The sequence below is a fragment of the Mus caroli genome, unplaced genomic scaffold (genome assembly GCF_978045245.1).
Source record: "Mus caroli unplaced genomic scaffold, Mus_caroli_1 scaffold_16, whole genome shotgun sequence".
Lineage (NCBI taxonomy): Eukaryota > Metazoa > Chordata > Mammalia > Rodentia > Muridae > Mus > Mus caroli.
In genome coordinates this window covers 78,587,364-78,603,807 of record NW_028227271.1, presented here as the reverse complement: position 1 = coordinate 78,603,807, position 16,444 = coordinate 78,587,364, and the positions used below count along the sequence as shown (strand labels likewise).

Here is a 16,444-nt window from a genome sequence, read left to right as displayed (position 1 = left end):
TTCTGCTCCTTGCCCTTCAGGGAGGTAGATGCTTCCAAGTGGAAGAAGGAAGAGTTAGGGCAATGTGGAGACACACAGTGTACTTCAGCCACTGTGCATAGGAGAGGAGAAAGATGGGGGAGGTTGCCTGCTGTGGAGGAGACTTGGCTTGGCTTCACGCTGGACCATAGTACCCAGCTTATGTGCTTTCCATACATTGGGAAAAAATGTGGAGTCTTACTTTCTCACTGTGTTGGGTGTAAGATTAGACCAAGTGAATTCACATGATGATTTCAAAGGATTGAAAAGCAAACAAACAGAGCTTTGTGCTCTGTGATACAGAAGTCTTAGATTCAAGGATGCTCGGAGCAGTCCGCGGATCTTTTGTTCTGGTTTGGAAAGTGTCCATGAAGACTCATGTGTCAGTTCATAGTTCATAGTGGCTAAGTTATGGGTCCAACCTGTGTTCAGCCACAGAGGAATGATCTAGAAGATGTGATATATAATATATATATGTATATATATTATATATCAATATGTATATATATATTATATATCATAATGTGTGTGTGTATTAAACACACACACACACACACACACATATGATATTGTTTGCAGCCATAAAAGACTGTTTGCAGGGAAATGGACATAACTGGAAAAAAATCACATTAAGTGAGTCAGGCCAGTTTCTAAAGGTTAACTGTCACATGTTGTTGCTCATTTGCGGTTTCTTGACTTTATGCAGTTACCTAAAATCCTGTATACATAAAACGGAAGTAGAAGTGAGACTGTCTAGGGCAACAGAGGGAGAAACAGGAAGGGGATGAGTGTATGGCCGGAAATATGCTCACTGTACAAGATATAAGTGTATGAAAAAATTATAATGTAATTAAATGAAAACCTGAAAGAAAATCTGCATGTCAGAAATTTAATCTCCCAAATGATAGCGGTCATTTTGTGTTCTTTTAATGGCGGGGCATAGCGGGACGGGTGCAGGTCACGAGGGCTCTTCCTCGTGGGTGGATTGGCCATAGATTGGCTATAGATTGACTATAGAGGGGATTGCAGTGGGGAGTTGCAGCTCTCGCTTACTGTAGGGTGCCTCGTCTCAGCAAGAAGGCCTGCATCACATATGGGGTGCCTGTGTTTGTTCACTGGAGTTTCCAGTGATGCGAATTTCTAATATTTCTGTCCGAGTTTCCTAGGTGATAACTTGGCATGCATGTTCCATGGTCTCAGCATCTGTCTGGCCTGGGGTAATGCTTTAACAGTGAAAAAATTAAGAAAGACAACAACTTATAGGTTAAATACACAATGACAGGCAGATCACTGGGGGGTAGTGTGGGCGCTCTGTGCTCGTGGGAGCCATGTACGAGTAGGGTCTTCTTTATTCCAAGTTCATGGATTCTAACGCTACCCCTCCTCCTTGGCAGTGGCTGGACATTGTCCCCACTGTCCTTTGGTGCGACAGCTGACATGCTCAGGTTACTCAGCAGGTTTAGTCTTCCCTTTTCCAGTGTCTGCTTTCAGTTTCCTGTCTGTGAGCCTTTCTTCAGTTAGGGGAAAGCATCAGGCGACTCTCGAGGAGGTGGTGGCGCACATACGCACGGCACGTGTACAAGAATACTGCAGACGTTTAAGGACTGTTTGCAGACTCTGCAAGGGTTTGCACTGCAGCAGTTCCTAATGCCAAAACCGGGCTCTGATTTTCAACGGCATCGATAGTGACTGGGAACTTTTGAACTCAGAGGCTGCATCATGTCGCTATAGGTCTGCAGAACAGTCATTTATGCAAATGCATGCTCTGAGAACAGCTCATTTTTTTCACCTGTTTGTCTGACAGCAGGAGCTCTGCAAACTATGCAGGATTTATACAGAGGTTGCCATCAACTGGACTGAATTAATAACTTTTAAAAATTTACTTATTTTTTTTACTTATTCACTTTATATCCCACTCACCTGCCCCGCTCTGGTTAAATCTTTGCCCTTCATATATATATTTACATATATCTATATCTATATACACATACACACACATATGTAGATAGATAGATAGATAGATAGTAGTTTGTTCATTGTAACCCAATTAAGGGGCTAGGTTTTCTGCATCAGAAGTTTCTTTATTGTTCCATATCGATTTATTTAAGGTTTATTTCACTGGCATTGAAGTTGTAGAAATCGAGAGTGACAAAGCACTGGGGGACTTCTGACATCTTCTGGGACATCCAGAAGCTTCTAGCAGGGAACTGTCCATAGGAGGCAGTGGTGGCCCTTGGATTCAGCTGCCGCTGGGTGCTGGGCGGGCAGTGCAGCAACCTGACTCACCTTGGGGCAGAGCACAGGTCATCCTGGCCAGCAGGGCAGCAGGAGTCCTGGAGTGTCGCCCCTGTTGGCCAGATCCAGCTCACCCTTTGCGTTCTCCGTTCCTCACACGCTCCGAGCAGCAGCGTGGGCACTGACATTTGGCAGTGGCATTCGTTGTTCTTTTGTTCCATGGGCTTCTAGATAGTTCCCACAAAATGGACATTAAATTCTGAGGATATTATTCCTCTTTAAAAAAAACAAAAAAACCCCAAAATTCACCTAGTGTCTCTACGTTGTTGTCTCGTCTGACAAATGGCACACAGTTTAAAAAATGTTTTTTGTTTGTTTGTTTGTTTGTTTGGTGTGTGTGTGTTGCAAGGAATTGTACCCGTGACTTTTTGCATGCTAAGCAGGTGTTATACTACTGAGCGACAGCCCCAGCAACAACACGTTCTTTGAGGGTGTCCATGAGTTTGAAGGAGTATCTTCTGGCAAAAGGTACATTTGGTTGAGTTATGTGAAGAATGGTTTTCTTTTTCAGAGAATAAAGTCACTGAGTTCAAAGCCTGCTGGATGGCTGTGTAAGCCTATTTTGGCTAATGATACCCGGACAAGCGTAGAAGCAGAGCTTCACAGACTCGCAAGCCTGTCCTGTGCCAAAAGGAGAACTCCAATGGTGCTTTCATGCCTTTAAAAAAATAACAGTTGAGAGCACAATTCAGTAGTTATCTATTGTCCAATGGGACTCAAAGCCCCTTTCTTCCTCTCCTGACAAAAGAAGAGGCCTATTCATAGACAGAACAAATCCTCACAAGGGTTGCTGGGCTGGGCCTCCAGGCCATGCACAGGGCTTCCCAAGATTCCAGCCAACGCTGCTATGTTGTTCAAGTTGTACTTGGCTGTTGAGACCCATCAAAGCAACTACAAAATGGAGCTCAGTTGTGAAGTCATTCTGGAGGAAATGATGTGGATAAACAGGCTTATTATCTCTCGCCACGGGTCATATACTTACATAAAAATTATTTATGGGCCTTTTAATGTGTCCCATGCCAGATGTGTAAGACCCATATTCTTCTTTGTGGTGGAGCCTGTGACACTGAAGGAAGTACCAGCCCAGACTGGAGTCAAACTCCCTGGAGATGGATGGATGTTTATGTAATGACAATGAATATGTTTTTCAAAAAGTATTAAAGATAAAACTCATGGCATTAAAAATAAAACGAAGGCTGAGAATGTAGCTCAGTTGGTGGCTGTCTAGCATGCCTGAATCCCTGGGTTCAGCCCCTAGCACCCCATAAAACCAGTGTGGTGGCACATGCCTGTAACCCCAGACCTAAGGCGGCAAAAGCATTTGAATCAGGAGTTCAAGGTTATCCTCGGTTACACAGCAGGTTGGAGGCCAGCCTGGGACATAAGAATACTCTCTGAATAAAATAACCATAGCTGTGCTTCTGGATCGAGCTGTGGGTCACTTAACGTTTTTATGCTGTGTAAAGTTCCATCCCGTGTACACAGCACAACCTTTAGATCTCATCTATTTGCGCTGCTCATAGGTTCCCTGAGTCTTTTTGCAGTGCAAAAGCTTGAAAGGCAAAGAGAAACTCCTGGTGCACATGTGAGCATCTGCTGAAGTCAGGAAGCTGCATCTGGTGTGTTTTATAAGAAAGAAAAAGGAGCCAGCGATATGTTTGGTAGAGTGAGGTGTGGTGCGGCGGCTGGGGTTGGAGTGGGCTCTGAGGGACCCATGCTGAGGCATCCCATCCCTCAGAGTATAATATAGAATATATAGAATAGAGTTTATTTAGAGGGGGTATTAGAGACAGAGAAAGGGAGAGAGAGAGAGAGAGAGAGAGAGAGAGAGAGAGAGAGAGAGAAGAAGAAGAAGAAGAAGAAGAAGAAGAAGAAGAAGAAGAAGAAGAAGAAGGAGGAGGAGGAGGAGGAGGAGGAGGAGGAGGAGGAGGAGGAGGAGGAGGCTGGCCATGAGCACATGGAGAGAGAGGGAGGGGAATGGGGAGAGAAGAAGAGACAGAGGGATAAGAGAGCAAGAGAGCAAGAGAGTGAGGAGGGGGTAAGCAGCCCCTTTTATAGTGAGTCAGGCATACCTGGCTGTTGCTAGGTACTGTGGGGCAGAGCCTAGGAGAAATACTAACAGCATCTATGGAAGGAAGGGCGTGTTAAATGGGCACTGGTTTCTGGGCCCAGACTGATATTTAGCACCATTGCAAGTCTTCTGGAAAGTTTTCCTTATGGCTTAGTAAATCGTGTACTCAATGGTGCTTCTCCGCTAGTGGCCACTAGGGGGCGTGTAGGAGGCGGGACCTCTCCGTTCTGGGACGCTGAGAAAGAACCCACTGCTAGGGAGATGAAGCCATCCACTCCAAAGCGGGCCTTGTTAACAACCTCAGCCTTTGGGCAAGACAGACACATCCGTGCTTCCCCAGCTACAAGAAGATTCAGTTAAAATCTACATCTGTCTATTCTTAGGATGCATATTTGCATGTGTATGCAATGTAGAGAAGAGTAAAAAATAAATTAACATAGATCAAGAGAAACAATAGAAAAGTGTGAAGAGACACATGCCTGTGGAGAGTAAGGCAGAGTGGGCAAAGAGGACACCCAGAAATGAACGCCAGGGACTAGGGACAAATGGCTAAGGGTCTGGGAGGGTGGAAGAGGGCAGGGGCACTTGATGTTCTAGGCCTTTTTGCTACAGTTTCTTCTCACTGTCTGTTGTTGCTCTAGACAGTTTCCCCCCTCCCTACAACTTGCTTCTGAATCAAAACACACAGACATTGGTGTGTTTTAAAATGATAAAGAGAAAGGTGGTATGTTCTATAGGGGTGTGGCGAGGTATGGGGGAGAGGGGTGCCTTGGCGGGCTCATACCAAGGCATCCCTTCCCCCTGAGGGACCAGCTACACAATGGTATAGTATAGAATGGAGTTTATTCAGGGCATGGGGAGGGGAGTTAAGAGGGTAGTAGAGGCAGAGAGAGAGAGAGAGAGAGAGAGAGAGAGAGAGAGAGAGAGAGAGAGAGAGAGAGAGAGAGGAGAGAGAAGAGAAGAGAAGAGAAGAGAAGAGAAGAGAAGAGAAGAGAAGAGAAGAGAGGTAGAGGCCAGCCATGGCCATGAGCATGTCGAGAGAGGGGGGAAGGGAAGGGAATGGGGAAGGAGAGAAGCAAGAGATCAAGAGAGCAAGAGAGGGAGGAGAGGGGGCAGACCTACATGGCTGTTGCCAGATAACTGTGGGGTGGAGTGTAGATAGAATGCTAACATATATTTTCTTATCCTTCCTGTTCCAGAACCCTATATAAAGTCCAATCACAAACCCCAGAAAATAGCTTCATTTCTAGTCAGTGGAAGGAGGATACATTGGTGATCCTTTGAGTCTGGGTATAAAATAACCATTTCAAGTTCCAGGCAAAGATCCCTGTTTGTTAGGGAAATATGCGAGTGTTATGGGGCGCTGCCAGAACCTTGATGTACTTAGTGCAGGCTTGGCAAGTCTACTGTCCCACCATGTCCACATTCCAATCCCTCCCTCTGCCTGTCACCTTATATGCCAATAGGCACTTTGCAGACGTGGGGTGTAGATATTTTCTGGATTATGCACATGGACCGGGGGTCACCACAGGGCTCTTTCCAGAGCAAGACAGGATTGGGTTGGACAGGAGGTGAAGGAAGAGCAGGCGTCCAGGAGGGTCCAGGAGAGCAGTCCAAGGAGCTGGATGGTTTAGGTCACCGCCTCTGGAAGGGAGATGGCTAACAGACAGGCCACAACTCCAAGACTATATTTGGGAGAGGCTTCAAGCCACAAGCCTGTGGTAGTTTGTTGCAGCAACCATAGGAAAATAGTGGAATATTCTGTCTTAGTCAGGGTTTCTATTCCTGCACAAACATCATGACCAAGAAGCAAGTTGGGGTGGGAAAGGTTTATTTAACTTACACTTCCACATTGCTGTTCATCACCAAAGGAAGTCAGGACTGGAACTCAAGCAGGTCAGGAAACAGGAGCTGATGCAGAGGCCATGAAGGGATGTTACTTACTGGCTTGCTTCCCCTGGCTTTCTCAGCCTGCTCTCTTATAGAACCCAAGACTACCAGCCCAGAGATGGCACCACCTTGGGCCCTCCCACCCTTGATCACTAATTGAGAAAATGCCTTACAGCTGGATCTCATGGAGGCATTTCCTCAAGGGAGGTTCCTTTCTGTGATAACTCCAGCTTGTGTCAAGTTGACACACAAAACCAGCCAGTACATATTCGTTATGATGTGAAAGAACCAGTCTTTACTGGAAATTGTCAAGGGCAAATTGGTCAGGTCTATCTACGAAAGCAATACAGTTTTACCTGGTTGGTGAGGTAATTGAGTCCTGACATAGTTTGATTCAATTTGTCCAAGAGCAGTATCCTGAAGCAGGGATGTCAGGGTTGGTGGGACAGAAAGACAGAATGACAGCCAATGTGTCTAGGAAGATGTTGTCACTGGGACAAAGGTAAAAGGAAGATCAAAAGAGGAACCGGTGTGGTGAGAAGGGTCCCGAGTCATATGACGATGCTATACCGGAAGCTGGCATGGGGCACGGCTTGGAGGCAGCAGCATCTGTGTCCTGAGAGACAGGAGGGAAGCACTAGGGTGTGGAAAGCCATCAGAGACCTGCATAAGGAGGTCTCTGTGGGTTTCCTTTATGTGTCAGGTTGGGGAGGAGGCTGTTAGGACAGAAAACAAATCCAGGGGCTTAAAGATGAGGGGAAGGCTGAGGAAACAGGTCAGGTGGTATGAGCTACATCCTGGGAAAGGATGATGGAGAGTGAATGGGCAGAGACTAACCGGTGACCTTGGGAGTGAATGGGTGGAGACTCACCAGTGACCTTGGGAGTGAATGGGCAGAGACTAACCGGTGACCTGAGTAGTGAATGGACAGAGACTCACCAGTGACCTTGGGAGTGAATGGGCGGAGACTCACCAGTGACCTGAGGAGTGAATGGGCAGAGACTAACCAGTGACCTGGAGAAAACCCAGGGTTGCTGTCTGGTTCCAGAATGTTCTCATTACCTTCAGAGGGACCCTCAGGTCATTGTTCACCCCCCTCCCCGCCCCCGGCTCCTCTAGCTCTAGACAACCACAGTCTGCTTGTTCTTTATGCATTTGCCTGTCGTTGTTCGTATAAACAGCCATGTGTCCTTCACGGACTGCATCTGGCTTCTTTTGCTTAGCGTAATCAGTTCAAGATTCACCTATAATATAACCGTTACCACACTCGACTCCTCTTCAGAGAAGAGTAGCAGTCCGCTGCCTGAATAGACCATATTTTGCTCTGCCATCATTAATCTGATGGTCTTCTGGTTGTGTCCATTTTCTTTGGCCAGGGAGCAGTTTGATTTTTCACTAGTTTGATTTTGATCTCAAAACAGCTATGATGATGTGAATAAAGGACAGGTGAATGGGTGTTATATGTTGTATATATACATATATTTAGTGTGTATATATAGTTTTATGTATAGTGTGTATATCTCTATCTATCTAATGTGTGTGTATATAATGTGTTATGTATAATGTGTATATCTCATCTATCTATGTCTGTTTATCTATCTAATGTGTGTGTATATAATGTGTTATGTATAATGTGTATATCTCATCTATCTGTCTGTTTATCTATCTAATGTGTGTATATATAGTGTGTTATGTATAGTGTGTATATCTCTATCTCTCTATCTATCTAATGTGTGTGTATATAGTGTGTTATGTATAGTGTGTATATCTCTATCTATCTATCTATCTATCTATCTATCTATCTATCTATCTATCTTATCTATCTATCTAATGTGTGTGTATATAATGTGTTATGTATAATGTGTATATCTCTCTCTATCTATCTAATGTGTGTGTATATAATGTGTTATGTATAGTGTGTATATCTCTCTCTATCTAATGTGTGTGTATATAGTGTGTTATGTATAGTGTGTATATCTCTATCTATCTATCTATCTATCTATCTATCTATCTATCTATCTATCTAATGTGTGTGTATAATGTGTTATAATGACTATGTAGGACTCACTGAGGGCCTCAACCCTGCCACTGGGGACAGAGTGTTTGTGGCTGTGAGGGATGGCTTTCTCATTGACTTAGTTCGCAGTGTACAGCTCTTTTGTGGAAAATTGAGCCTCGCAAAGGGAAGTAGGGGTATCGTTAGTAGGGTCGGGGTTGCTCGAGGACTGACTAAAGGATGAGCAGCCGTGGGGGTCCCCTGACTGGGGATCATCATACGTCATGTGCTGCTCGTTAGTTATCTTGAAGTTAGTTATTCTTACTTGTGCCTGCTTTTAGTACCTGGACAGCCGGGAGAGATGAGCAGCCGTGGGGGTCCCCTGACTGGGGATCATCATACGTCACGTGCTGCTCGTTAGTTACTTTGAAGTTAGTTATTCTTACTTGTGCCTGCTTTTAGTACCTGGACAGCCGGGAGAGAACTTGTAATCCTGCAGCCGTTTGGCCCAGGCTCTTGGAGAGTATTTTTAAACCAAGACACTCAGAGCCATCTCGTGTCACGTGAAGCCCAGGCAGCACCTGAGCTGCGCTTTCCTGTCCCTCTGGACCACGGCTTTAGATTTTGAATAGTATTTTGAATTCCACACGCGCACACACACGCTTTAAAAAAACTCCCTCTCTTGGCAGCTTTCTTATTTTTTTAGTCAACGACTGTTTTTATTATAATGAGCAAGGAAATTTTCAGTCATGACTGTCAGGCCATCTGCTACGGAAAGAAAACCGTGGTTTCCTAAAATGTACCAAGCTAAATGACCTCAGCACCGATATGGACGTTTGATTTCAATACATTGCACATGTAAATATTTTCTCCACTCTGGCTAAGATAATCACGCCTAAGGGGCTTTTAATGAATTCGCTGTGCTCAGTATATAACAAGTACTAAGTAATTGGGAGGAATTTTAAATTTTTAAAATGTATTTTTGATTTTATGTGTATAAGCATTTATCAGGGTGTGTGCATGAGCAGCATGTGCATGCAGCGCCCCTGGGAGCCAGAACTGCCACCAGACCCCCCGGGAACTGGAATTAGAGATGGTTGCGAGCTGCGGTGTGGTGCTGCGAACTGAACCCTTCCCCTTTGGAAGGACAGAAGGTGCCCCCAGCCGTTAGCCTCTGAGCCATCACTCCAGCCCTCAAGAGAGGTTTAGGTGGAATCAACACGTATGTTTTTAAATGGAATGTTTCATCTGAGATGGATTTGGAGTAAAAAGAAGCTAGCCTCGGGTCTTTCCTTACAAGCAGAGAGAGAACAGATTGGCATTTTCCTTGTTGTAATAACACAGTGGAGAAAAGTGGAGGAGGATTCCTTTTGGCTTACAACATGGAGGATTTAGAGCATGGATGCTTGACTTTGCTGTATCTGCTCCCTTGCCTGGCGAGCTGGGACATCCTCGGTGGGGAAGGCGGGCTGGAGCAAAGTGGCTCATCTCAGATGCCTTTCTCTGACACATTCCTCCACGGACCTGCTAGTCACCTGCTTCTCTGTACCCTTATTCACGCAGTGACCTACAGATGCGGTTGGCGCCTTCACCGTTCTCTCTCAATAGCACCACCAGACGGGACCAAGCCTCCCACATGGGATCATTTTATGGGGAACGTTGAGCCACAGAATTTACATATGAGCTATTTGTAGATGATAAAATCATACCTTTTTTATTCCCCAAGTGGAAGGCGGTACTGGTGCTGGCGTCAAGAATTTGTGTTGTCTGTTTAGGAACCATGGGCTCTAGAAACTGAATATAATATGTTTGTCTTTGGTCCCTCAGTCAAGGCAGGAGAGCTTTCTGATAGTGAAAGAAGACGTGACTGGCCATGGATAAGCTGCATCAGAATTGATCAGAATGTGGGAGTCATATGTGACCATCAGCAGAGAGGCAGTCATGAATTCTAGAGGAGGCCTTGCCCCCTGATTGCTGCCAATGGATTTGGGGAATAGGAGAAAAGCTATTCTCTGGTAAGCAAGTGATTTCAGGAATCAGAGAGGCCAGCGAGAAGTGGGTGATGCTCCGTGACAGGTGTCCAGCGCTGGTGCCACGTCGTCAACTCTGTTGGTCTTCCCCACCTCTGACTAGCATGACCCGTTGGCCCAGATACTCTGTTTCTCGGTTTGGACCGCTCTTAAAGAATGCTATGGACTGGGTGGTTCGGATGGTGAGCATTTACTTCTCACGTTGCTGGAGGCTGGCAGTCTGAGATTCTGGGTTCTCGCTGTGATTCCTCTTCTGGGTCTGAGAGCATCATCTTCTCGATGTATCCTCACGTGGCAGTCAGAGAGCACTCGGGGCCCGTCATCCCCTTGTAAGACAACAATGGGGCTTCATCTCATCAGCTCACCAGAGCCCACTTAGCTATAGAAGCTCACTTTTGGGAGTTAGTGAGTTGCATGCAAATTTACGGATTGTAGGTGGTCCGTCCCAGGGCTGTCTTTCCTCTGTTTCTTAGCTCTGTCCTTTCAGATATAGCGAGGAGGGGAGGGGAGGGATAGAAGGGCTTGATAGAACTACTCAGAATGCAGAATTAGAGTCAGGTAAAGTCCCCTGTAATCTGAGCCCAGGAAAGGATCATGTTGAAGCAAAAGCACAGAGGTCATCAGCTCTCAGTGATTCCAGGAGGAGGGATTACGTCTGACGCCTTCTGGTTACGTGGCACTGCTACTTCACAGCCTTCTCAGATGCCAGGGCGAAATCTTCCTCACATCCTCTTAGACCCCTTCTCTTGCTTATTACTGGTGAATCCAGAGACATGAGGATTTGGGGAACTTTTTTATAGGAGGTATTGTAGATACTTTACTGCGGACCCTGGAGGATGAAACCATTTCAATTCATATTGCCTTCGTCCAGTTATGTTTTGTTGCCTTCGGCAGCCCACTTTGTGGCCTCTAACAACTCTATAAGGTTGTGGTGGATGCTGGGTAGGAAGCCAGGGTCCTGTCAGTCAAGGTCAGAGGCATTACCAATCCTGATCACTTCACTCCTCACAAGCCTGGAGCCACATTGACTCCTTGTGTTGAAGGAGGAATTGGAGCACAGCAGATCAGGCTATCCTATCACCATGACAGGACACTTGGGGCCAGGTATGCTCCTCAGACTCCCCTCATTGTGACCTGACAGCATCAGTCTGTAAGAAGGGAAGAGCAGTTTAGTTCCATGGTCACTTAGCCTTGCTGTTTTCCCCTGTGGCAGTAGAGTTCATCATGACAGGCGTGAGTGCTGAAGAAAGATGCTCACCTACATGGAAGTAACTGGAAGAGCTGAGGTTGGGGTCAGAGCCCAAGTATCCTCTTCAAGATCATATCCCCAGTGGCCTAGCCTCTTTCAACTCTTCCCTTTCTCCAAAGGGTTCTATACTTCTCAGAATGCCATAGGTTGGCAACAAACTGATACCTGGGTCTCTTGGGACTCACTTATGATCAAAACCAGCCAGTCGTACTGACGCAAACCTGTAATTCTACAACTTGGGAGGCTGTGTGGAAAAGCTGTGCGTCTGAGGCCAGGCTGAGATATGTAGAGTCAAAGCACTGACTGATTTATAAAAAACAAACAAACAAACAAACTGAACTCAAATGGGGGTCTGCATTTTGCTGCTGGGGTGTCAGACGCCACCAAGTCGCTGCTTGATGGGGAGCAAAGTGCAGGGGCACTAGACTATGTTCTTTCCTTGCTGCTGGGGTGCTGGGCTTGTGGGACAGGGACACACCATACAGGAGAGGTGAAAAGCAGCCTAAGATAGGGGTCCCAGCTGAGGCTGGGACAGAGTCTGTGGTTCTCAAACTTTGGGCACCCTGCAGAGTTGAGAACTGAGGGCTCCCATCCTCCTGTGTACCCAGATGATGCTGAGGGATGGGGCTGGGGGCTGGGGGGGGCGTACTGAGCCCGGGGCACGGGGAATCATGCTTAGCTATGACTGAGAGTGAGGGCAGTGACCGTGGAGGGGCCTTTTGTGAGAGACTTAGGTGTGACTCTTTATGAGGCTTCCCTCTATGATGGAAGGAAACAGTCCTGTTGTCTAAACTGTTTATTCACAACAGATGACGGTGCATACAATTTACTCAGGGTGAAATAGAGATTGAATACCTTTTCCAGGAAGGGATGCCCAGGGAGGGAAGCTCATTGGTTAGACACTCAGGGCCTATGTAGATACTTCATCGGCATGGGAGAACCCTGTGTTTCTATGCTATGTGACCAGTTGTCATGGTCCTCTTAGTGGGGTGTTGTGGTCATGTGATCCAGGACAGGAACCTGGTTGGGAGCTAATTGAAGCACCTACCATTCTCAATTATGAGATTTACCGTTTTTGTTTTTGGTTGTTTTTGTTTTTGTTTTTTTGCATCTGCTTGACCTTACTAGTTCTTCTGTTTGGTTGGGCACGGTTCTACTTGCCCCACATCCAAATACTAGGTCATGTAGAAAGTCATTCAAGTTTGTCACATGTGGAGATTGATAAGTCCAGAGCATGGCTCAGCATCTGCTCAGCACCAGGGGAGGACATCCCGCTGTAACTTAGGACAGCAACGGTCATGGCAAAATCAGCACGTGTGCTAAGGAGATGCCGGGAGACAGCACATTCCCCCATAGCAGAGTTAACCTGTGCAGAGAGCACAGCGGGCTTTCAGCCACTCATGAGGGGCAGGAGATTGTTTCCAACAAACAGGCTTTGGGGCGGGGAGGGGGAGTCACACTCAAACCAGAAAATCCAGTCCCTTCTCCAGTTCACGTTTTCTAAAAATACTTCCATCCCACCCACATTCCTCCAAAGTCTTAAATGGGTCCTGCACCAACTTAAAATCCAAAGTACAGAGTCTCATGTTGCATACGAATTCAACTCAAGGCAGCTCATCATGAAGTGTGTTTGTTCCCTTTGACTGATACTCTGGGGACCAAACGAATGTTTAATTTCTTACCACAGCAGCTTTCATGAGGACATGAACTTCCCAGAGAACCACGAACATGGTCGTCTTCATGCCATAGTATGCAATTTTGTTAAATGGTTTTGACCAAAAGGAGTTCTCAGTACAGTGTTCTTAAGACATTTTTAATTGGGGGGGGGGGCAGCAGCTCACGGGACATCTAGGAGAAACCATGTATTCCTGCTGTTCATCCTGACTGTGAATTTCTGGACTCTAGTAATCCTCCTGCCTTAGCCTTCCTGGTACTTATTAATTTACTTATTTTATCTGGGTTTTTGATGTAGTATCCTAATTATGTAGCAGAGGATGACCTTGAATTGTTGATCCTTCTGCCTCCACTTTGCAAGTGCTAGCACCGTGCGGAGCTTACCCATTTATTCATATGGATTCGTCAATCTCTCTTTTATTGTTTAAAAATGTCATACATGAATATAGTATGTTTTGATCAAAATCATCCTCACCTCCACTTCCTCCCTTTGCCATTCACGGCCACTGGTATTGGACAGACCTAGTCTTTGAGACTCGTACTCAGACTTTGGGGTCACCTTCCCTGTAGGTGTCTGGCTCTGTAGTGGGTGTGTTCAATCTTCCAATGAACACTTGAGGCACATAAGATAGTCAGTGTTAAGATGGTCCTATATTGTCTCTGAGGTAGAACTTGGGGAAAACCAGTCAAGTGTCAGGAAGGCCATGGAACATCGGAATGTGTAACATTGCTGGGCTCAAGGGAGATCTGAGAAGTCACCTATGGAAGGATTACTAGAATCTCCTGCTCATTATTCTACAGAAAGAGATGGTGCTGCTAAGTCAAATTAGATGGGAAGATGATTATGTCACGGTCAGAAATTTTCACTGGTTCAGAAAAGAAGATTATGTCACTCTTAGAAGTGTTCATTGGTTCAGAGAAGAGGATTACGTCACTGTCAGGAATTTCCATTGGTTCTTTAAGGACTCCAGGAGACCAAGTGCACAGTTAGGTTTAAACCGATGCTGTTTTGCTCATTGAAATGATAATTTTAAGACAAAGATTAAAAAAAATAAGATAAACAGCAGAGGGAGGCCCAAACAAGGGCCAGCAAATGAATTTTGTGCCGACGTACTCACAGTCTTGGAGATTGCCATTCGTTTTTTATGTGAAATCTGCCTTTTATTTTCTTCCTCTTTTCCCACTTCCCGTCACAGTGACAGGAACATACTGATTCTAACAACTGAACGCTTTTCAAAAGTTGAGTGCTTATTTCAAGAATAGCAACTTTCAAGCTCTGTGCACAAAAACCGTAGTTTCCTCTCAGGGTTTTAATTGTGTTTCTGCCATTGCCTGTGCCTGGGTTGACTCTAGACTTGTTCAGAGGCCCCAGTGGAGGGAGGCAGACGGACTTCAAGTTCTGCTGAGTGCCTTCCCTGGCTGGCTGGAATGTCACAGCGAGGTAGAGGGAGGGGCCCAAGGAGCTCACTGATCTGTCTCTGAGGAGGTTTCTGTGATTGCAGAAATTAACAGCACTTGTTGCTTCCCTCTGTCATGGAAATGGAATGACACTGTCACTTGGACTCAGAGCATGTACTAGAAGCCAACAGTATTAAAGTGCAAGGAAGCACAAAGCAACCAGGACATTAGGAGGGACAGGGAGAAGGACATGACATTCAGAGTGAAGTGAGGTGCCACCAGAGGAGGGAGGGTCACAGATAATGATGGTGGCAGTGGCTGGCTGTCCCCTGTTAGTGTGAACACTTGTCTGCACTGTGTTGAGGACAGGGCCTGAGGCAACAGAGCCTCATTTAGAGGGGAGCTCCATTAAGTGACTTTCAGCTCTTAGCTGTCTTCTCCTCCATGTCTTTGGCTTTAAGTAGTGTGTTCTCTTTAAAGCAGAATTTCATGTGTTTTCATTACATGCCCATATGAAGAGGCAGTGATAGGGATGTCATCTGTGTTTGGGAGTTAGTCGTGGTCAGAGCCCATGTTGGAGTCTCAGAAATAACTCTCACCCTGGGTCCCTTCCAGATGCTGGAGAGATGAGATAAGCTTTTATTTTGTTTTATTTTTATCACCAAAGGTGTTTGCTGGGGGTTAAAAGCTTTATTTAATAGGTTTAAAGGTTGTGTAGTTACAAAAGTGAGACTGTATTTTCTGCAAGATCAAGTTAATCATTGGCATAACAATGTAGTTTCTACGTATGTGTTGTCTTATGCGTGTACTATGTGTTCTGGGTGTGTACATGGTCTTCTTATAGATGGGCATGAACATTTATCAACTAATTTTCATCTTGGCACAAGTTTCCCCTTGAGTGTAAAATTATGACAAGTATCAGTAGATGTGGTGGTGCCAATGTAAGTACGCTTGTGAACAGATCAGCTCAACGACCTGGGCTTCTATTTCCTTACTGGCTAAAACAAATTGAGCAGACTTCCTATGAAGCTGGGAAATCAAGCCATGGCCCCAGCAGGTGCATTGATACCATTCACATTTCAGATAAGTCTTCCCACCTCACCTACAAGTCTAGACCATCCCTCATAGGCATGCCCAGAGGTTTATCTCTCGCATGATTCTAGGTCCTGTCAACCGACAGTAGTAGCCATCAAAGTACAAACGTTGACGTATCTCCTCCAATGCTGAGCTTTCTTGAGCCTTTGTTCCCTGTGTTAGCTTCCTGTCACTGTGACAAAATAATTTATGTAAACAACTTCTAAGAAGGGAGAATGTATTTGGCTCATTTTTAGGAATGTCAGTCCATGGTTGCTTGGCCCTGTTGCTTTAGATCCATGACAGCTCTGGGTCTAGCACCAGAAGCTGTGGCAGAGGCAGCTACGCATGGCATCCAGTCAGGAGGAGAGGAGGGAAGGGAGGCTAGTGCTCCAGTGCCCTCTTGAGGGGCACAGCACCCATGACCTAAGTTTCCTCAGCCAGGTCGTATGTCCTAAAGGTTCTGTCAATTTCTATCGTGGGAAGAACCAGTTATCTTGCTTATGGTGGTGATTTAATAGGTGGAAATATATCAAACTTTCATGGTTTAAGTGAGTGGTTTATTATCTGTAAATCCTACCTCTGTGAAGTATACACCTTTCTGTCTTCAGCCCTGAGTCCTCAGCTGTCAACATCCTGGCTACTGAACACAGGGAGTAAACAAAATAATTAGATTTCCTGCCTAAGTTTTTCTCAGACATATGGAAACTTCTTCAGCTACTGGCCCAGACACAGGCATTGTTCTGTTA

General features: G+C 45.7%; 1 protein-coding gene across 1 annotated transcript in view; it reads left to right on the top strand.

Annotated features, from left to right (window-relative positions):
• Retreg1 (reticulophagy regulator 1) overlaps positions 1-16,444 on the top strand; it is a 130,052-nt gene that overhangs the window by 51,978 nt on the left and 61,630 nt on the right. The gene's annotated exons all lie outside the window — the stretch shown is intronic.